Raw genomic sequence first — 23,536 nt, 5'->3', positions numbered from 1 at the left:
CCTCTAATAGTTACGGTCCATCCATCACCAGCTTTAACCAGAGAGAGAGAAAGAAAAGTTAGGGGAAGAGATAGAAAGAGACAAGCCATAGAGGGGGCAGACACCGGGAGGAGGCACATGTTTCATTACCCATATAATCACCAGTCTGATTGCCACACAAGCAATATAAGAGCGTCGTACAGCAGCCGCGGGAAATTTATAGCTGTCTGACGATGAGATTTCCACCAACCCGTTAAATATCCCTGTAACGCTGAGCTGATATGAGAGCAATGGTTCCAGAAATCTGCAAACTTTTATTGAGTTATTTTCCATTTAAGAATTATTGTCGAGCATTTCTGTGTGAAAGCTTTTTTACTTTTAACGTCTGTCTCTCTGTCCACCCAGATCTCAGCAGATGATATCTCTAACCTTGAGATACTTTTCTATTTTTATTCCAAATGTTAAAGTTTGAAAAAGGGGGAGTGATGGCACTATCAAACATTTGGACAGCAACACAAAAGCAAACATGGCCTCCACCCTCTGCTGTCAACAAACAGCCTGCTGTCCTGTCACAGGACACCCGTAAGGGACATTCTCAGAGCCGCGTCTCAGTTTGGGTCCCAAACCCGATAATCTAACAGTAATCCATTCAAAACTAATCAAACATTTACTAAGGTGCCATGATGTGGAGGGAGCTCTATTCATCAGCGCCCTCCATCAACCAACACACAGGCCGACCTCGTTACGCTCGCGGCGTCTCAATCTACCTATGCAAATGAGACAGTGGCACGCGGGGCGAGCTTGGGGACTGACAACCAGACTTGTCAGAGTGTGTAGAAATTATAAACAAATATTCATCCATTATGGGTGGAGTCGCCTGCATCCTGGGAAGTGCCTGGCAGTGAGGCTGCATACAAACTCTTCTTCTGCTGGACAATTTTTCAGGAAGTGACAGTGTTGTCAAGGTGAATTAGCAGCATATGTCAAGCTTTTGTTATAAATCCTGGCCTACTGTAACCCTTATTTCCCACTCTGCGATGTATGTGCTCGGTTGATGATATATCAACACTGCTCAGAGATTTATAATTCAGCACGGGTGATTCCACAGGGGGAGCTGTGGTGAGACGTGTGGGACAGGTCTGGTAGTGAGGGGGCTAAGGGTTTTTTTTTTTGGGGGTGGGGGTGAAAAGTGGGCTCCTTTCCCTCTAATCCTCTCTGTGCCTGTAGGCCCCAGACCCTTTCCCCCATTACCCAAACCATTTGTTTATTGTGCAGTAATTACAAACCTTCAAGCCTAAAGGCTAACAGGCGTAGAGGTGCTGTATGTAATGATGGAGACATTTATAACAATGTATCATAACAACAGTGGAGTCGAACAATGAATTTATGTCGCAGGATATCAATATCAACAAAACAGCAAAACAACCAAGCGGTTATTACTTCAGTGAGTCCAGGGCTTGTTGGACAAAAGTGAATATGCACTTGTTAAGGCAGACTATTATTGATTTTGTTCATTCCACCTTTAAAGGCTCGCAGGGTAATATGCTGCATTTTATTTAGCAATTTCATGCATGTTTGCTTCACAAGGTTAAAAACCACAATCTGTTCTGAGACAAAAAAGAAGAAAATGTTCTCATTTTCAGCACTCCAGAAGCCATTTAATGCTCCCTGTGTTAGAGTGGCAATCCCTATTACCGCTGGATAAAGTGTACCCTTTTTTATTTGAAATGAAAATGTCAGTAATTTCTTTTGAGATTGATGACTCCTTACACGCAGGCCCAATAAATGAAAAATTGATGAGGCTCAGTTCTCTCTTTTAATATTTAAGGCAATATTAAAGTCTCTCTTACATCTCATGGAAATAGTTTTATTTAAAAGGAATAAGACCATTGGGCATTGTTTACTGAACACCTCATGCATGTTTTATAAAGCCTGGTGCCTCTTGGAGGAATTCAAAGGCCCTTGAAATCGTTACTGTTTTGCAGTAAGTATAAAACGACTTAAGAGGAAGTCGAATGGCATCGGCATTGTTGTGTAGCTAGTCCCTTGTTGTTGGATGTGAGCTGCTTTGATGAGGGTTCCAATGGTGGATAGCAGTGCCAGAAAAAAAGGGGGGAGAGTAGGAGGACAAGGAGAAGGAGGGGGTTGCACAATAAATGACTGAGATTTTATTTCTTCTATTGGGTCGTAATGTGTGCTCGGTGAGGAAATTGATGTTTAACGTGGCTGAGCGGACGAACGGGATGAATTGCCATTTAAAACAAAGAGGGTTGAAAGCAGGGAAGGGAGGGAAGCGAGAGGGGAAGTTAGAAGTAGGACAAGGAGAGGAAGCTACTTGAATTGTTCTGATAGTTTAAAACAAGCCAGAGGCAAGGAGAGTCCCATGCAAAGGCAGAAAATGATACCCAGGTATTACCGGCCAAATTGTCTTGGTTCAAATAGTTCTTCAAACGAGCTGAAACAGGGAGCTCATACAGTATATGAAAATACACAATGGACCAAATTTAGCAAAAGGAGTTCCTACCTCAGAACAAAGATTGACCTGTGATGACTTTCATGGCTTTTATACACACTGAAAGCTGCTGAATAAAGCTTTGGCCTCCAGTTAAGTTACTGACCTCAAAATATATTAAAGGCAGATTGTGGGAACTTCACGGAAACAAAACCCTGAAAGGATCATTTATGGAATATTTGTGATGCCACTCTTTCACTATGGTTATGTATTTGTTGTCACTGTTGGGAGTAACCAGCCTAGTCTCACTACAAAAACAACAGCAGTCATTGAATTTTCAAGATGATCGTAATGACCAGTGTTTATTATTATTATTATTATTAGGGTCTGCTTGTGTGGATATAATGCCTTGTCACTATAAGGTAGCCAAGAAAATGGCAGAGAAGCTTGTTGTTAGAGTATAAGTTGTATAGAAAAGTTACATTTATGGCATCTGTAGTGACACATTTTTGAAGTAACCCTTCCAAAACAGTCCAAACTTAGTACAAGCAATTTGTCTGCATTCACACATTCAGCATGATTGCACATGTACACACACACATTCAAACTGAAAACATCATATAGTGGAAAACCTCCTATACCAGCAGGACACAATCAGCTGCTCCAAGTTGAGGAGCCCATTACATTGTAGTGGTGGTTAACAGGGACATTCGAACTGAGAACCAAGATACTCCAGCTCCCATTTAGACAAATTAAATCAAGTCCCATAATGCTTTATGTATCTGTTGCCTGGGTTACACATCCTAGCACACCAGGCCCCTTGATGGCGGGCGAAATAAAGCCTTTTATATCAGATGCTTCGACAACAGGGGGGTGACTACTACCTGCCAACTATTATCAAAGGCACTGGTTTCATAGCCCTGCCATATTTTTTGATTGATCTAAATTACACGTCAGTGAGTGCTGCAGTAACATGATCTATAAAGAGATAGCGACTACTTGTACATTATTAAACTCCCCGAGCGGCTGCTCTGCTTTTGGATTGCTGTAATTATCTGTGCTGGAGGCACAACAAGTGGCCCAAACACAGCTGTTAGTCTGCCTGCGCACCCTAACACTGGTTGGCATTAATTGTTTCTGAACAGAAGCTACATTTGGCAGAGGTTAACATTAAGAGGAGGGGTGGAAACATGCCTTTGTGCCAGTGGATAAAGAGGATGGATGCATACATTTTTGTTGCACTTTTTTGCACATGATTTTGTATAGAAATATTTTCAGAGTGAAACTAACTCTTGTAGTTTCCTCAAAAAAGGAAGCACAGGATTTCCAACTTAACTGATATTCTCCCCATATGCCTCCATCTTCTCTTCAATATCCCATGAACTGAGATTAATCAGCCATTGGCACTTTATATCTCTTAAAAGCAGAAATTCCAGTAAATCTTCAAGGCTTTAACAAGAACTATCTGTGGCCCTCTGACATCCCATATATCCCATCCTGCAAGAGAAAGAGAGGGAGTCGGCTGGAGAGGATGGCATTCTGGGAGACCTGAGGGACCTCTGTGGGACTCTGGTGTGGGTCATGTGACCCATGGTGTCCGACACTGTGGCACCAGCCAAGGGTTTGTGGCCAAGTGCTGGTGTTGTGGTGACAGAGACGGTAAACAGGACATATCGGTTTTACCGCAGCGCCTTTCTGTACCTCAGGAACAGATGTCTGGATCATGAACTGTGCATTTCTCTGCATCTAAGACAGAACAGCATAGTACTATTAAAATCATGGCAATTCCATTTACCTTCTTGTTCTGTTACACTTTTATCTAAAAGTACAACATGAATGTAAACAGAAGAAAATCTGCACGCAGGCCTACATTATGTGTTTGTCTCGGTTTACATCATCACACACCATCAACGTCTTTTACTTGCAGACTTATTTCATATGGTCACCTTTTTTTTCGCAAGGACTGCTTAGGAGCGGAACAGCAGATGCAGACATTGAATTCGAATTCATACAAGGCAGACATAATATCAGGCAATATAGAGGCAGACAGAGAGGCTATTGAAATGCAAATAGACTGCTGGGGCCGCGGCAGCAGGGAAAAGAAATTGGCCAGGATGACAATGCAAGTAAACCACTCCAGTTTGTCAAGAAGGCCACGCTTTGTCACAAAACTGGGAATGGATTTCAGTACAAGTGCTGCTACAGCACTAAAAAGAATAATATTCAAAAATAGGAGGAAAGGAGAAGTAAAATAGTTGCCCACTGCACAACTCTCATGTTAAGATTGAGAAATGCCTGTAAAGTTGGCGTTTTTAAGTTTATTGCTGTGTGTTTTCAGAGGGGGACCCTCTTATGTTCGCTGGTTTATGGTGGACCATGAATGTGAGCGATGCTGTGAGAGGGATACAGTGTGTGTGCACACACTTTTCTTCATGCTTCACTCTCCTCATGAGTGGCCTTTCAGCTCATGGTGTGTTTTGTTAGTCAGGTTGGCACGCTCCATCAGGAGGAGGGACACAGAACTGGGAGGCCTCACCGGACCCTCAGCCATAATAAATTACCTACAAGTGCTGCAGAACAATAACACAAAAAAGTGCGAGCCATCCATTTCGCCACCATTTACAAGAAATCAATATCAATACTTAATGCAATGCGGATGAAAAATGAGCAGAGATACAGGGGCATAATGCAAGCTCAAATGAAAGACCTCGGAGTGCTGCTTCCCAAGGGTTTGGGGAATGAGGAGGGAGGTGAGATGAGGGAAAAAAAACTCAACTGTAAGAAAGATTGCATTATACCTTTTTGTTTTTGTCCCTTGTCTATTTTCTTAGTTTAAATTTCATAATAATCTTTTCTCAGTTGGGTTGTTTAATTGTTAATCAATGTGCAACTTTGGCTCACCAACAGGCCAGGATAGAACATGCACAAATATCTATTTAAAATATTCCATCTTTAAGAAAAATAAATGTGCTTTTTCTAACTTACCAGAGCAGCAATGAAGGCGACCCTAGTACCGCTAAGCAGATCAGTCGAATGCACAGACATTTCCTTAGCAGTCAGCGAAGATCTCTTTACCATGTCACAAATGAATCATCTGTTAAAGATAAACATGATCTATATTTGTCCTCGAGGCATGCTGCATGATGTCATCTCAGCCTTAATGTCCCATTTCATTGTGGTGGTCGATGATATATTACAGATCTTTGCACGCTGTGAAGAAAAGTCTTGAGCCCTTTTTGACTGGCTGCAGGGAAAGATACGCCGAGAAGTAAAAGGCATTTAAAAACATGATCATCTGAATTTGTTAACCCGAGAACACATGTTGTATTTTGTCTATGGGGGGATTCTCTCTCCTGCCAGGTGCATCACCAGCCTCTATTACACTTGTCATTCAAAGTGAATGCTCTTTTAAATGCTGCTTTTGTCTTGCGGTTTGGTGAGGTTTTCTTCTTTGGCTCCCTGGAGGGCTATAGCTAGCAGTTTAGAAAAAGTTTATACCCTTATGCCATTCTCCTGTCTTCTTTCCCTGCAGCCTCCCCTATCGTAGCCTCTGAAGGCATATGCAGTATTCAACATATGTTTTTCAAGTACATTTTTCTCACTTTTTGAGTGGTATATTTTGTTTTGGAGGATGGACAGAAAAGCATGTATATATGAAATGGTGAAATCTAACCCCTGTTCACCTACATATGAATCACTTTGTTGTTTTCCTCCAGTGTGCTCCTCTCGGCCCTGGTGTCTCTCACCAGTAGATGGCACTACAGCCAAGTTGTCAGACAGCACAGCCACCAATTTCACCTGCCAGCTTTTGCTGCCAAAGAAAAAAGTGCAAATGTATTTGTTTCACCCTGGTTCTGAGGGCTTTTTCAGCTGTTGTGTTCAGAGGCCAGATGCAGTGTGTGTGTGTGAGTGAAAGAGAGACCCACACAGAGAGACAATATCAATAACCAATATGCTCACAGGCCAGTGGCTGACTGTTCCAGGTCCTTTAAGCACACAGCGGCAATTCCCTTTTTAAAGCCTGTCCCTATTCAAATTACAGTGTTGTTTCCCTGAAAACAAATGATCATGGCTTCAGTAATAAGCAACCAAAAACGTTGCATTTTTTGTTGTTTCTCTTTCTTTGTACTCCAGTTACTCTTGTTACAGGCCATCAAAAGCAGTGCGTATATTCCTTACTATTACGTCTGCCTACCTCTGACTTATCAAAAGGCGAATAACATCAATTAGTCTTTGGAGGATAGAGTATTTTTGTATTGTTAAAGGTCTGGTGTCGAGTTCTGAAGGGAGCCATTGTCCCTTCTTGAGCTTGAGTCCTTTAGAGTGCGTAAGTGTTTATTGAACTCAATAGAAAGCACCGGGACAAAGGGACCTGATATTCCTTACTCACTTGCTGCATAGTTTGTATCATAATTTCACTATAAGCTGTTGCGATCAGCGCATTGTGAGGAATGTTGGCAGCCATTCAATGTGGCTCTTTGAACCCGAGCTGGCTGGGTTGTGTTGTGGGTTTCACCTGGGTACTCTTGTAGACCAATATTAGGCTAACAATGGTGCTGACTTTGAGGGTATTTGGGATTTTTAATGTGTGGATTTAGGAGGTTATCTGGTGCAGTTGTGACAGGGATGACAGAGTGGGGTGTCCACAGAAAGGATTGTGGTTTGACATGACATGTGAAGGCTGTCCATTGTTGTGGTGTGTGGCTGCAGGCGAAGAAAAAGCTTGGATTTCTTAAAAATTTAAAGGCACGAATGGGCTTTGCTATTGTAGAAACAAAAATTGGAAATCAATCTGATATAGTGAAATAACAATAAAACAACTGCACATCAGGACAGGAATTACATGTAATATGGAATTTACTGTAAATTATCAATTGCACGCATACTTGTGTTGTTAAGGCTTGATTAGTTATATGCCTGGAATCAAACATGGCTATGTGTTACACTCCCAGACAGATAAGTAAGTGATATTGCAGAGTAGAGTGTGACAAAGTTCACTCTGTTGTCCCCCTGTTGCCCCAGGCAGGATGAGCTCATGGCTGAGCAGCGTGGAATCAAAGAAAAGTGTTTGGTTGAACTGAGGGTGGACCTCGGTGTCAGTGCTAACATCAGTGAAACACATACACACACACATACGTAGTCACTATTGTTTTTTTTGAATGGCTATATCGGTGTAACAGCTCAGGTAAAACACATCTTTCTGCACACAAGCCACCAAAATCTGTATGATGTTTTTTATTTCAGAGATCTCTTTATGAGTTTTGGGGTTTTTGCAAAGGTGTTTGTAAAGGTTTGGTGCTACTTTTATGCTGGATCTCTGTGTTAAATACCATCTGATGTGACACAGAGATTATACTGAGCCAGTTCCACACAATTATCCCCCCTTTACACACAGACATGGAAAAGTGTATTGCAGCTGCATTGCATCTGAATGCGCTGTGTGTATGGAGGTGGAACAGAGGGGAATTGTGTGTCTGAGCTTTTGTTGGAGATGGTCACAGCACAGTCTTGGCATCTATGTGGCGCTGACCCCGAATGCTGCTCTGGCAACTGTAACACTCACTAGGTTTGAAGTTTAATAAGTAAATAAGATTATTTTGTTAACCATTCCTTTAAGGCACAAGTCCTCATAATTATTATATCTCTTAGTAGTACTCACACTGTATATGTTTGTATTGCAATTTGATATTAAGTGTTTTAGGTTCAGCATGTTTGCTCCTGTTAAAGTAGATGTTGTAGTGTATTGCAACTTAATTGCAAACATGAAGCTTCACATTAAGTGATATTAATTTCTATCGAGTTGAAATTTTGGGTCATCAAACAAAAATTTCAATGACTACACCCACTCAGCGATTTCACGCTGCCCCTTTCCATTAATAGTAGAAATTCAGAAGCCTCCTTCCTTCTTTCCTTCCCTCTCCCCTTTGCTTCCTCCTCCCTCCACTCACTCTTCAGTGATGATTTTTTTTAGATCACTTCCATTAACACTGGCATGCTGAGCTGTAATTACTCTCTCACTCAGCGTTCTGGGCTGCCCGCCGCTCGTTTGGGTAAGCAATGTGGCCCGTTAGCAAGATGCTTGTTAACTGAATGCACTTAATTATATAAGAAGATAATTACATGTAAATGTTGCATCTAAAAGCAGCCACCCAGCCCCGCTTGCTGATTTAATAGGTGCATGTTTAGGATCCCTGTTTTGTTTATTTTAGAGTGAGGTGATTAATTGCTTGCTCTGATGAATCTGCTGGATATTGTCTCCATGGTGGCACAGGCCCAGTTGCACGTGGCTTATAAAATGTGCTTTTTTTCCTCTCTGACTTCATTTCTAAAGCATGGAAATACTATATTAAAAAACAAACAAAAAAATAAACAACTGTACAGAGCACATTTTTAGTGTATTACTCTGAGAGGCTAATGGCTAATGTGAACAGTATGACCAAGAACAATAAGAAAAGTCATTTTAATTTCCTAATTATGGACCAACATGGAATAATTGTCAAGAACATAATGATATATCATAAAATTCAGTATATACTGTGATTAGTGCACAAAATAATGCCCTGATGTGTCATTTGCAATGTCCGTTTTAGAAATGTATACATAACTTGATTAAATCTTACTTCAGCATTATATTAGTGAACACCATGATCTGCTCAGCCTGAATTTCGTTCCCTATATAGATATACAAAATGGAAGAAAACGCTTTACAATGAGTCATTTATCAATATTCTATTGTCCGGGGCAAATGATGCGGCTCTAAGCTGAGTTTCATTCAAGCTGCTGTCAAATGAAGGATTATTTAGTGTGTTTTAAGAAGGTGGAGTGCAGGGTGGAGATGGGGGTCATAGTTGAAGGGGCTCCCTGGGGAGGTCCTGAGGGTCTCAGGGACATCAGTCGTCCATTATGAGCTAATCAGGGGGGGGGGGCGTCTGCGGCTGTTTGTGTATGTGTAGGGGAGGTAAAGGCTGCAGAGTATGAGAGCCACCACGTGTTGTATGTACTATATGAGTGTGTCGATGTGGTGGCAGGTGGGTTTGTGTGTGTTTGTGTGTGTGTTGGGGGGGGGGGGTGCCTTGCATGTGCCTCTTAATCTCTTAAAGCAGCAGAAGGCAGGATCCCCCAGGATGTTTTCCACGATGGTTTTCTCTCTTCGTGAACATGGGACAGACACCTACAGCCTCCAGATGCTGGCAGTTCGATACAAGCCCCAATACTGACATCCAGCCATACTCTCACAGGGCTCTTTGCACAGCCCAAGGGACCTGCTGTGTTAAGAACATGATATAGTATTTACAAAAAAATATTTGTAAATGGAAGCCGTTTGGCTGTCTGTAATGGGTCTGTCCATGCTGCCGTTTGCCACCCTGCTGGCTTCAGAAGGAGGGATGAATGTCAGGAGACTTGGTTCTGTCATTCAACCGACATCTCCGCTCTGCAGCTTTAAATCACCTTTAAATCACTCATCTAGACACAAGCTAACAGCTCCCTCACTTTCCGTCCCAGAAATAAACTTTGATGACTGTAAGTGCATCAAAAACATTAAGTCATATTTCGTTTCAGGCAGCAGCGGATGTTAGCCTGTGAAATTTCCAGGAAAAAATGTAGTGTTTTTTTCCCCCCTTTTTTCATTGAACAAGCACTTTCAGATAATAAATTGATGTTTCGATTAGATGGGCTTCATTCGTGACCACTCAGGAAACAAATCCACCACAAGAAACAAAATATTGCAAGATAAAACTCAACAGAAAACCTCCATTGATTTTCTTTTTTTTTTTTCATAGAATAAGAGGAAAAAGCCCATAGCTATGATGCGCTAAAAGCACTAATAGAGCTGCATATGATAAACTGATATGCCCTGTTTGTGTTACTGTTACCGTGGAAAGTTTAAAATGTCATAGCTGGTAAACCCGGAAATCTCCCAGGTTCAATTGATTATTAGTTTTGCAATATTTCTCATTGCTTTCTTCTGGTAAGATTTGATTTGATTTATTTAGTATTTATTTATTTATTTATTTTGAGGAGAATAAAATTATTTCAGTAAGCAGCAGATGATTTAGTTGTGATGGCCACGAGGCCGTGCTTAAGATTACTTGAAAAGATAACAATTTATTCCTGAGAACACTTAATTACCCTGCTTGTTTGCAGTGTTCATTTGGAGGATACATGGATTGGTAGCCTGTAAGTAGAGGCTGCTCGGGGAGGATTGGGTGTATCAGAGACACCTGATCCATCCCCAGGCGCACTTTTACAGCCTCTGAAATGAGACACATCTTTGATTTGCTTGCCCTGTAAACAGACAGAGACATGAAGGAGCTTTGGTCTCAGCCTCACTCTGAGCTGCCAAAGATTCACTGCATGAAAAATGGACACAGTCACCCTTCTGACTCTGACACATTTTTTACACTACGTTGCCATATTAAATAGCAATTCTCCCTGTGTTGGTGTAATGCGAAACTTTGTTAACACCATTTATTGTAGGAAATACGACAGTTGTGAACATACAGTAGAGGATGAGGGCTAAAATATGAGGTTGTGACTTTTTGTGAATTCTACAGATGTTCTGATATAATCCCCCCTGAATTCTGTAAAACCAAAAAATCAGAATTCTGATTGAAAATTTTCAAATCTAAGAAAATTATGACTATTTTTTTCTTTGAGAATGTTCAGTCAAATTGCCTTCTGATAGCATGGTGTACTCCTAAGAGGAAAGTCCAAAGGCTGATGTCATATCTTTAGAATTCTGGGTTATTCTGACTCCATGTAATCCATAGAACAACTTGTCAGCATTGTTCAGATGTTCTTCACTAGTCTCTCTGTCATTTTATTATAGTTACACACGTGAACACACACACTCCACTGCTTCTTGTAGTTTGGGTTCCCTCTTACCCTGGGGCCCCCTCTTGTCCCTGCGACAGGTCCATGAACCAGCTGACAGCACATTGCTGTCGGGCCACCAGTGAAAGTCTGATGAGATTGTGCAACTTACAGTGTATTTAGAGGAAAGATAAAACTGCTATGAGAAAATATTTAGCTTTAGATGAAGGTGACAGCAAAGTGTCAATGGTATGTTGTAATCTAGAAATGTTGCAGATTTGTTGTCTGAGTGGAGGATCTTAACTTTTACAGTTGGTGCCTTGAGCAGACGGAACAGGTTTTGCAGTGTGAACGACTTGTCGTATACAATAAAGCTTTGTCAAGGGCTGCCTAGTGTTTTTTTATGGTGCATTAACATCTTTCCTGAGATGTAAAAAAAGAAAAAAAATCACATAGCGAGGCTTGCATTGATTACTTCATTATGTTATTACATAAATTGGATGCCAAATTTATTATTTACCACTAATGTAATGTAACCCCAACGATAATAAATGGTAATGTATAAGTAGATTTTAAAAGAGATTAATATTACAGTTAATTAATAACATAGAAGCAGGCTACCCACAGTTAATTAATATTAATTAAGGAAATTAATATTAATTAATGTATTAACTATATTTAAGGATACCTCTTTTGTAAAATATAGTAGCTCAACAAGTTCTGTAATAAATGACTATTAATTTTACTGCTGCAGATAAAAGACTTAGTTAAGTATAAATGTGGGCAGCAGAGAATAGATCTGTTCTATGTGCTGCAGTGCAAACAGACTGCTTACTGTATTAAAGCCATTGAGACAGACGAATCATAATAAGCTGAGCACAGTGAAGAGACAAGGACAGTTTAAGTTTAACTTGATGTTTTTATTTAAACGCTGCATGGTCTGTTTTCATGTAAAAAGAAAACTATGCATTTTACTTTGACTTTGACGAACTGTCTTACACAGACATGTGTAATCCATTATTTATTTTTTTGTATTTTTTTTGGGTCTTCTGTGACCTTGCCTGTTGTGGGCTGAGAGTCAGAGGAGCAGTGATGAGTCAGGAAGGAGAGGATGGTGAGTGTTGCTCCTCCTCCAGACAGTCTGCCTCCACTCTGTGAACATGAAGCGGTGTGGTTGGCTAATGTGGCTGGGGAAAGAGCGGCAGAGCTAAGATGTCATGTCTGTCTGTTGGCTAACAATTAAATGTGGCACCTCAAGCAGATCAATTTGACTCTGAGGCTTCGGGTTTTAACTCCTCACTCATCTCTTACTCATTTTTTTCCCAATTCTCTCTGCTTCTCTTCTTCTCTCCTGCATATTTTAGTCTCCCCTTTGTCACATTAACACCTCCATCTTTTCCCCTTCAGTCTCTTCCTTGTTTCCCTCCCCCTTTATTTGACATGTTATCTCTGCGTTTTTCAAAATGACACTCAGCTGAAATGTCAGAACCTGACAGTGTATGTATTCAGAATAGAAACAGTATTAAAAAGCACAAAACAGCACACACGCGCCAGACAGACTCCTACTCCAGGACGGAGACGGGCGATGCTGCGGGGAAACACAACACCAGCACAAACCAGCACTTGAAATATCAACGCTCCAGCCTTCTAATTAAAGCCAAGACTAATGGGCCCTAATTGCATCGCTAAAATGTACCAGTTCTCTTCTCTCTAGTGTAACTTGACTACACTTCTCTCCATATGGATTAATGGGGACCGGAGCTGCAAACTAAAAAGCAGTTAATTTATCGGAAGATCTGTTAGAGGAGGATGAAAAGACGAGGAGGAGGAGGAGGAGAAAACAGTGAAGGAAGAGGAGGGGTTGGGGGGGGGCAGATGGAGAAGTACATTATCAGGCTCTTGTTATTGAAGATGCATTTCATATCTGTCTCCAAGGGTTTGCGTTTAGATTAAGCTTGTTAATTTTACTTACCACTGACATTCTTCACGTTGGCCAGGACCCAAACCAGTTTGTTGCAAAGACAGACAGGCTGACAGTTAGTGCTTGTAATTATATGAGAAGGGGTGGTTACTTAGTGAGGAGAAAGGGGAGACAAGGGGCTGCATTATTTCAAGCTTGTTGATGGTGTCTTTTGTGTGGTTTCTTTTGTTTATCACGATGCCATTTTCTGTGGTGAATGAGACAAAAATGTACTCAATAAGCGTACAATATACAGATTTGAATTACTCTTTCCCCCAGGTGGAAAACCATTAAACATGTTTTTTTTTCTCTTCGCCACCCTGATCTTTCTTTTCTGTTGGTTTGCTCTTCATAATAGATTTTTTTTTTTTTTTAATGAAATCATGCTATTAATCCATTAGAGGGTGATATTCGTTTGGGGTAATTTCAGTTCACATTTCAGGCATAGGAGGCATCAGCAAGAAGCTTCTGCACCGCATTTAAATTAATGTGCCTTCTGTCTGATGTAATACCCATTACAATACAGTACACAGGTTGGTGTATTGAGAAATGTGTTTTTAATATTGGCCTTGTTAACATGCCAGTTGACTGAAAGCACTCTGCATGTATTTTCCAGTCATTCAACACATCATTACCTTTTGTCAAAGTGGAGGAAAATAAGTAGAAATCAACTGTTTTTATATAATTATGTATATGTACCTTAAAAGGATTCTTGTGCACCAAAGAGTCACTTATTTTGGATGAAACACAACAATATGTTGGTATATGTCCTCCATAACAATGTATACAACAAAGATTAGAAAGCCATTATAATGCCAGTGTTGACAAGTATGCATACATTTTGTAGCTAGAATAAGCTGAACACAGACTGCATGCAAACAACATTTAAACTCTGCACTACAGCACAACACAGTGGAAATACATTTGTAAAAGAAGTTAACTCACACAGACACGCAGTTAACGGTCAGCTGGCAGCATCCCACAAGTGACACTCTGAATCTCTAGAAAGTGCAGTTAAAAAAAACACACCAGCAGTAACCACTTACTATATACCAATAAAAATAGAAATCTTTGGTTTCCTGCTCTCATGGTTTGGTTAGATTAGGAGCAATGCTACTTCCTTTAGTTTAGTAGGAATTGTCATCATAGTTTAAACTGCTTGGTTCAGGTTACACAACACAACAGCCATGCTCATAAATCATAGTGAATGAAAGATGAACACCTATCTGTCAGGAAACAGTGTTTTTTTGTTGTCCTCCTACTTCTGCTGAGTTTGTAGCTTTAAAACATTTCACCACTTCCTCCTTCACTTTTGATGGATACGTTTCATTTCATTCAGAAGGTAGAAAGTCCTTAAAGTTTTGCTGCTCCCCTCAAAGAAAGTCCAGTTGCCTTGCTTTTTTTCTTTGGTGGCAGGTGTCTTGGCATTAGTAAGTGCAGATTTACGTTGACTGTAGGTGCTGCAGATGTTCAGAATATGGATAAAGAAATGTATTCAGTGTTAGAATCAACAGAAAGATGTTCTATGTGCTGCTAATTTGCATATTTAGGGATTTGCATATCCAAATGTGAGCAGTGGGAAGAATTTGTGATAAGATGTCAATGTGAGTAATAAAATCTATATATGTAGTCAAACCATTTACAACACTGAAATGATTTTTTACATACTGCTTTGTATCAGTTACTGTAAGTGCAAGTTTACTCTACCCTGGTATGAGAACCAGGTGTGTACTGGTTGAAAGACATGCAAACAACCGTGTTTACATATTTAAGATTAAATCAAATGGCTAGTGTGTTTACAAAAGGGCAAAACATATTTTGACCTTTTACGTATTTATTTATTTATTGCACTAGTATAAATGGTTTGAGTGGTGTGTGAGTGTGTGTGTGACTCAAAATATGAAAGAAACAGTAACAGTACTAAAGATAATCTAACTAACTAACTAAAGATAATCAAATTTCTAGTACTTTCTCTGTTCATTCATGCCTGGCAGCTGCTGTGCCTGCTGTAACACAGATGTCAGCCCAGTGAGCTGCAGTAGGAAAAACTTTTTTTTTTTAAGGGAATGTAATTATGGTGTAAATTGAAGTCAACAAAATGGGTCATAAATATAAGTATTCGGTTTTTAGGGGTAGCTTGAATTAATTTTAGTTTAATCAGGATTGATATCCAGACTATTCAGTCCTTTTTGATGCATGATTTCATCACTGTCTAAGAGGTTGACCAAGATCCTTAGATTGACTAACACTATCAGGTGTATTGTTGTGAAAAAGTTCACTGTGACACACTGTTCTTCCAAGTCAAGCTGACATAAGTACCCACCAGTTTTATTCCTGAACAGCTGAAAAGAATAAAGGTTATAAATAATAATGGAGCAACTTATTATAGAATCATGTTACTGCAGAAAATCCAAATTTAAAAACAAGGTTCCAAACAAAAATGTTTATTTCCAGCAGGTTGATTGATTAGTCCTTTTAAATGAAAAGTTAAGTGTAGTAGGTATAAACTGACTGGCTAGTATTTCCAGCTGTGTTTCTAACCAATTGACAGTTTGACTCTGCCCTTCTGCCTGAGCAAACCTTTTATCTTTAATTGTGCTCTCATTGGACTTCCAATCAGACCAATTTTGCCCTCAGCAAGAGCTCAATCTGGCTAATTGCTTTTTGCATTTTTTAAATTGTACGGTATTGATTACACAAGGTCATCTCTGTTTCACAAATAGCAGAGTCTGCTTTGCTTTTGTTTGGAAACTTGTATTCACATTTAGCCTTTCAGACTTATGGAGAGGGAAGCTAGTGCTGCTAATTAGCACACAGACCAGCTGGATCGACACACAAAACCACAGCAACATACACACACATACAAGAGTGTGAGTTTCACAAATACACACGTATAATAATATCTCTGTATGTGCTTCTGGCAAATGCATCTTGTTTTTTAACGAAACAGTCTGGTACAATGTACAATCTGGCCCCTGATAAGCATCACTTTTACCTTTCATTTATTTCAGGCCAGCGGATGTTGTAGGGAGACCAATAGCAAATAAAGGAAGAATCAATGGGACTTCATTAAAAGCAGCAGGCACTCTTTTGCCTGGACACAGCTTAATTACAGTTTCACTGACGTTTGCTTTAATTGTGGGAAATAAAGGGAGTGAAGTGGAGTGAATGGAGGGTATTAGCATATCTATCACTGGGAGAGGCCACGAGGGCCTGTCCAACCTGCGGTTACACCTCACCTGTAACCCTGCAGATCCACACACACACAATCATGCTGCATGTTGTCAGGCTGTTTTTTTTTGCTGGCTTCTCATTCTCTGATATCTTACAGTAAACACACATTTACTTTTTACTGGTGTCTGGTACACAGGCTTATTGGAAGGAGGTAGTGTTTCAGGAAACACAGCTTTCTGAAAGGTATTTACAGGCCTGTGTTACTGTATTATGCTCATTCTCTCTCATGCTGGCTTGTACAGGGGTATATTTAGCTTAGCTTGACATTTTCTTGGGTGAGATGTCAACAAAACTGATATCTAATTCAATATTTGAAATGGGGTTTTTTTCCATTATTATCAAATCTCTTAAAGTAAAAAGTCAAGCAGTCAACACCTCAAACATGTACTGTTGCATGATCTAGCTAGCATGGGGAATTTCTTGAATTTCTATATGAGGATTACATGATGAACTGATTATGCACTGTACAATGCAAACCATCCTATAAATCTGCAATAGTTGCAGCAGAGCCTTGTTGCAGCAGTTTCCACTAGCTTGTTGAATTTACTAAGAAGAATAAGAAGAATCACTTCAGTCTATTAGACTGCCCTGCATGTAAAAAGTCATCAAGCATCCAACAAGTTCCACTGTAGAAAAAAATAATCAATGCAAAATTGACACTATATCAAGATTTCACCAAAACACTGAATAAAATTGAATTCATGAGGATCACTTCTTGCATGGATGTGATCGCTCTCTCCCTCCTCGCTCTGCATCTCTGACAATGACTGATAGCCAGCCGGGATCAAACCATCTTCCGCGGTGCTTTGGTGACAGGTGAGCGGAGACAGTTTGAGTCCCATTCTCTCCTGCAGCAGTTAATAACAATTTGAAAAAGGGTTCAGGGTTAATAACACAATCATTACCTGGATGAGGTAAAGGATGAGGATGGGACAGCTGTAAGCATGTATGCAGATGGACGGCCATCATTAGTCCTTGTCAAACAAGCTGAATAACCATGATGCAAGAGAGCCCTTCAGATTTTAGTCATGAATGAATGAATAGGAGCTGAGTGAGGTCCAGTGTTTAGCTTGTTTTGATCACAGGAGAATGTTATGTTTGTTCTGATCTGCACAAGTCATTCCATCTTTTTTGTCCCTTTTTTTTGGGTGATACGTTTTATTCTTCAGTAATGTTTTCGGTTTTGTACAAGCTGTGCGTGTTGTGTTGCTTCCTGAAACAATGGATGTGACCGACTGAGTGAACACACTGTAAGGTCCTTCATTATTGAAAAGATTGATCTGTAATTTGTAGTGTTCCCATCTGTCCTGGTTACGCAAAATTATGGCTAAATCAGTTAGTAAACACTTTGCCCCATTGTCTGTTGTTTTGATAATCACCCATAATAGCACCCAGCATCAGTATGGTCTTTAAACCTGATTTAGGAGTTAATGGAATAAGAGGGAGAGGCAGTCAGTATATGCACTGGGCCTAATGTCATTAGAAATGTTTGCGGAGGCTAAATTAAATCAGTCGTAAATTGTGCTCTCAAGTAAGCCAGAAAAACCCTGCCTCATCGAGGAGAGGAGGGGGCGGCGGGGATTCATATTTTAACCTTGCGTAGAAAATGCACTTAAACAGATTAAAATAGGGACCGTGTGGATGGATGGGAATGGTAATTGCTGGTGCTTTAATGGTTTCCTGTTAGCCAAGTCGGGCTGAAGGCAGAGCTATTTTAAAGTTGGAAACGGTGATTGAGGTCGTAACTTTGCAAATCTGGTGATTAAGCCAACGGGTGCATGTCACCAAACAGCACGTTACACATCTAATGGGGCTTTTGCTGAAAACAGATGTTTGTGGAGGGCTCTACATGCAAAGTCGTGCTGCAGAGCAGGTGTGGGCTAGAGTGGATGGCTTTTGACCAAACAATGCAGTAAAATGTGGACTGTGAGTGATATGCTCTGCCAAAATGTAGAAATCTGTGTGTGTGTGTTTGTCTGTGTGTGTGCACATAAAGCCCACCCATGTGTGTGTGCCTCATTCATTTCCCTTAATGCTGTCAGTGCAGGCATACTGTTTGTCTGGTTGCATCAGGTAGCTCATCACACAATGCAGCCCAGACGGTAATGATAGCCATAAATACTCTGGGAATTCCCAAACAAGGATTAAATTAAGATAGTGTCCTTCCCAAAATCTGACAAAAGGCTGGAAAAAAAACAAACACAACATCCATATCATGCACTGTAATCCACTTATATATGTATCTAATGTATGTACATATCATACACGGTGACATTAATGATAAAGCACTGTAGATAAATGACGTACACACCTTTCTGGGCACTGCTCTGTGACGTCTTTACATTTTCTGTAACATCCTTTTTTCCCTGCACTGATTTTTTTTCCTTACAGTTAGTTGCTATTAACCAAATCAACACAATTTTCTTCCATGAACTTTGTGCTTCTGAGACCATACTGGTTTGGCTTTACCTTTCTGTGCCGGGTTCACTTGTAACTCGGCACTGGTAGCTCGGGGTAAAACTGCGGCCCCATCCATGCTCATGTTCAGCTATTGTGTAAATCAACAAGAAAAAAGTTGTGCGGATTGAATGGCAAACATGCAGGTGATGACACATCTCCGGCACCTACAAAGTATGTGTCATTACTCAATGCCAGTTAAATAGTCTCACAACTGGCTGCAATATTCCTTCCTTCCTTCCTTCCACCCTTCCACCCTTCCACCCTTCGTTAACTAATGTGAAGAACCATTAAGACATTAGAAGACCTTAAGCAAGGCTTTCAGAGGTGAATTTGTTTGGGTGTAGAGGATGAAAATTATGTGAAAGGTTACCTACCCCTGAAACTCTAAGCACTCTAAGCTTCAGTTTCAGGTCCCGACCTCTTATCGCCATATCTCAGGAGACCATTGTATTGTCCATTGGCACAATTGAAACTTAATTCAAGTAACAAGAAAGTGACACCGCCGTCCAAATTCAATCCAGTTACATTCTTTGCGTGAATTAGGAAACATCTGTCTTCCTTCAACGCTTTCCTCATTGACAGCTTGTGACACTTGCTGATGTCACGCAATAAATGCCAATAGTACATATACAAATCAATTGTGCAAAAATGACTCCATAGATGATCTGTCTGTTGCTCTGTAAATTGAAACCTGGTCCAGGCTGTCGGTATGCCAAAGGTTGATGTCACTAAGTAGCAGGGGGGTGACAAAGACAGAGAGTACAAGTGTTGAAAAAGCAGGAGCATGTGTAGAATCACCTGTGTTGTTGCCTTTGTGTTTCATGCTGCAGGGCGCATATCTCACTGGGTCACAAGTGTGAGCTAAAACTCTTTTTGTCCCATGTCTGCACCCTGAGGGTCTAGATTTCTAAAAAAAAAAAAAAAAAAAAAAAAAAGGGGGGGGGGGTGTAGAGGGGAATGCACCTTTTTTCTTAATACGTTATTTCAGCTGTGGCTGGGTGCAGAAGTCTACAGCAGTCTTTGTAATCCTTAAGGCTTAAAGTATTATTTCAGGTGATACTAGGATTATTTTGTTGGACTGATGGCAAGAAATGTTCTTATTAGTTGAAATGTGCTTGTAACAGTGACAGAAAATGGATTCATATCACCTACCAAGTATTTTAACAACATGGCAGAATACTCTTCCCCCTCATGTTGCAGGTCATTGAGATGCATTTAGGGATTTTTGTGAGTCATTTCGTGCCATGTAGTAACAGACCACTGTGTGATCTAAAGGTTTACATTTAAAAGGTGCAGATGTGACACACGGAATGTGCCAGAATAGGCTCTAAAATTTGACGACTATTGTTTTGGTGAGAGCACACTGTGGAAAAACAGAAACTGTGTAGTTTAATTAAGGAGCACAAAATGTCTGTGTAGGGGGAAAAAAAGAAAGTTTGATTATAATAAGGTCGATACACATGACAGCATCTACGACAGAGCTAATGTGTCACTTTTTACCTGACGCATGCGACTTTAGTCAATTAGTCGTCCTTCTTTTACCTTTTACACAGTGCTACAGTTGGTGTTTGTGTGTTAGAAATCTCTCCCTGGTGGCTCATGCTGCACAAACACCTTATTCAGTAACAACAACTCAAACTTTGATTGAAGGCCTGGGGAAATCCACAGGCAAGAGTATTCAGCCACCAAGTTCACATCTCTTGAAACTGACACAGACGATGTTTAGGCACACAGTCAATAACTCCTGTCCTTGCTTATCTTAAGAATGTAAACCTTTATAAGCAAGCGCTTCATCTGTAATTCTATTGTGAGTTGGCCGGTTGTCTCAAAGTGTCTGAATAATCTAATGTAATGCAAAACCAGCTTTGTCTGTGACACCAAATACTTGCTTCAGCACAGGCGTCTCGACTGTTGGCCTGCACTGTACGGAATTCACTGGCAGACAGGATGACTAGACCACACCAAAACCTGCCAGTTACATTCTTTGCGTGATTCAGACGTATCTCTTTCCCCCACTGGGACTGAACTGAGAGGTCTGATCAAAAGACCCGTCATCCTGAGCCGAGTAGAGATTTGGATGTAAGGTTGGAGAAAGGAGGGACAGCGAACTGTTGGTTGTTGTGTTGTTTGGTGTTATTATTTTCATTTGTTGGAGAAAGAAGAGATGAATGGAGGAATAAATGGATAATGGTTGGGTGGTGATAGGGGGGTGGGAGGAAATTCCCTTGTCTGGATGGAATTGGATGGCGAGCTCAGGGATGGATGGAGGGAGGTGGGGGGAAGGGAGGGGGTGCACCTGATGTAGAGGGTGCTGTCAGGCCTAAGACAGCGGGGTCTTTGTCTTCTCAATAATCACTTGCTGTACCTCTTCTTTCCATTTCTTTTCTCTCCTCTGCCATTCTATCTTTTACTTTTTCAATTCTAACTGCAACTTTGGCTCATAGGTCAACTGTCCTCAGTCCACAAAAATAAAAAAGAATTAAAAGTAAAACCTTAAATGTCATCTTTACGCAGTTTTAGACAAACCCTCTAAACTAATAAGGCAACAATTAATGATACTGGTCTAATATGTGACTAGGGACTCTGCTCTTTTACATGCAAGTCATGACAGCTGCCTAACATGTCTGTATCACTTTCAACGTGGCTCACGTCTGAATTGAATGCTGTCACATTAAGGTACATCGAGCAGCTGCAGCACAGGGTGAAACATGCACAGAGATTAAATGTGGGAATGATAGCACCAACTAAGATCAGTGTTATGTCTTTAAAATCCATGTAATACCTTCTAAAATAATCTGACCAACAACATATTGTTTTTTCAGCCTTAACCTATTTGCATAGATAAATAATTAAGGGTATTAGAGAGTTAAATGTACTGTCTGAGTCTAAATCTTGGCATACATACAGATCAGTTGTAATAAATGTCTCTTTGGTCTTTGAAGGCAAAGACAATATATATTACCTGTATCAGGTCACTTTATCCAGGTGAGTTCATAGCTAGAAGCCTGGGTCACCTTACGCTGTACTTTCCATCCCAGACATTCTCTGCACCTTCTCAGACACAACATAACAAAATCTGTTCTTACACACCTGCCAAAGATGTGACCACATGAACTTTTTCATTAAACAGAGTAGAAACAACAGTCAAATGATATTATGAACAAATGTGTGTTGGCTGTTATTATTTTAAGGCAGAAGCTTCTTGCACCCATTTGTCAGTAGCCAACTGTGCCTCATATACTTACAGCAGACGTAAACATGTTTAAAGTCTGGTACAGTATACATATATTTAAACTGACAATTCAAACTTATGGTTTGAAGTTATAATAAGGTCAGACACAATTTAGGTCATGACCAGCTTAACTAGCACTTGCTGACACTTGCTTGTCTTATTTAGTTACAGGCACATCTTAAAATAGCTGTGGCCAAATCCACCACAGCTCTTTAGGAAATGTTTTTCCATCTTTATATAAACAATTATAATCTATTCCTAAACCTAACTAGGTAGTTTTTGGAAGGTAAATAATAAGTTAACCTTGACTAGTCCTTCTATTAAAGGGGCAGAGTTTAGGTGAGCTCTGTGAGTAAATAGCGCTAAATAGTGTCATTGAATGTTACATGTTGGCTGTAATGTCAAAGAGGTGTACATGCTATTCAAATGAGTTGTGGAGACATTCCTGGAATGCATGTTTATCCTGCTCAGGTGAGGTGCTTGGTTGCCAACAGTAGTTAAAATAATCAGACTACTATTATTGCACAACCCACAGGAGCCTAGAGACATAACTCATAACCCACAAGAGCCATGATGGTGACAGGCGTGTCTCCTACATCAATGGGAAGACTTTTGTTAGATTGAGGAATTCTTGGTGGTTTTGTTTGCTGAATAACGAGACGTTTATTTCAGAGGCAGCTTTTCCTCTCTGTAATGGTAGTTCATTCATATTCATGTTAAGTTAGGTGGTTCTGATGCAGTTTTTACTTTCAAAGTAATGCCTGAGATAATAGCATGCATTGCTTTTGTCTTTTGTTTATTGTATCCTAGTGCAACAAGCCTTTGACAAACTGGCTTGTCATCATGATGAAAGTTCTTCTCCCTCTCTCCTTCTCACTCTCTCTTATGATTTTGTATATTCTAGTTCTCCCTAAAAGCAACACATGAGCTCCTTACATACCAGGACCAATTCACCTGACCCAATCAATTCACCTCAAGCCTCTCTCTGAGTCAATCGTAAATCATGAAAAAAATGGCCGCAAAAATGACAACAGTGACAGTAAATAAATGTTTGTTGTTTCTTTTCCTTCCTTGTTTTCCACCCTCTTTCTTTCTCTACTATTTGTAATGGATGGGATATTGTTGGTGCTGCCCTCTGGGCAGGGAGAGTTGTTTACTTGGGTGTAAAGTCCCCCATCCACCAAAGGTCTCTGTAGGGGATGTTCCTGTAGCAGCCTCACTCCTAACCTCCCTATAGCTCCAAAAGTTAATAGCATGGAGGAGACGTGATTTATATCGGACTTGGCACCACCACCAACAGACAGACTTCTTTGTGCTCATGGCCTGTTCAACCAGCAACGTTCATCAATAAAGATCACATTTAAAATTCACTCCAAACTCAGTAGATGCTGATTTAAAAAAAAAA

This window comes from Parambassis ranga, chromosome 15 (genome assembly GCF_900634625.1).
Source record: "Parambassis ranga chromosome 15, fParRan2.1, whole genome shotgun sequence".
In the NCBI taxonomy this organism is placed as follows: Eukaryota; Metazoa; Chordata; class Actinopteri; family Ambassidae; genus Parambassis; species Parambassis ranga.
Note: the sequence above shows the minus strand (reverse complement) of the source record.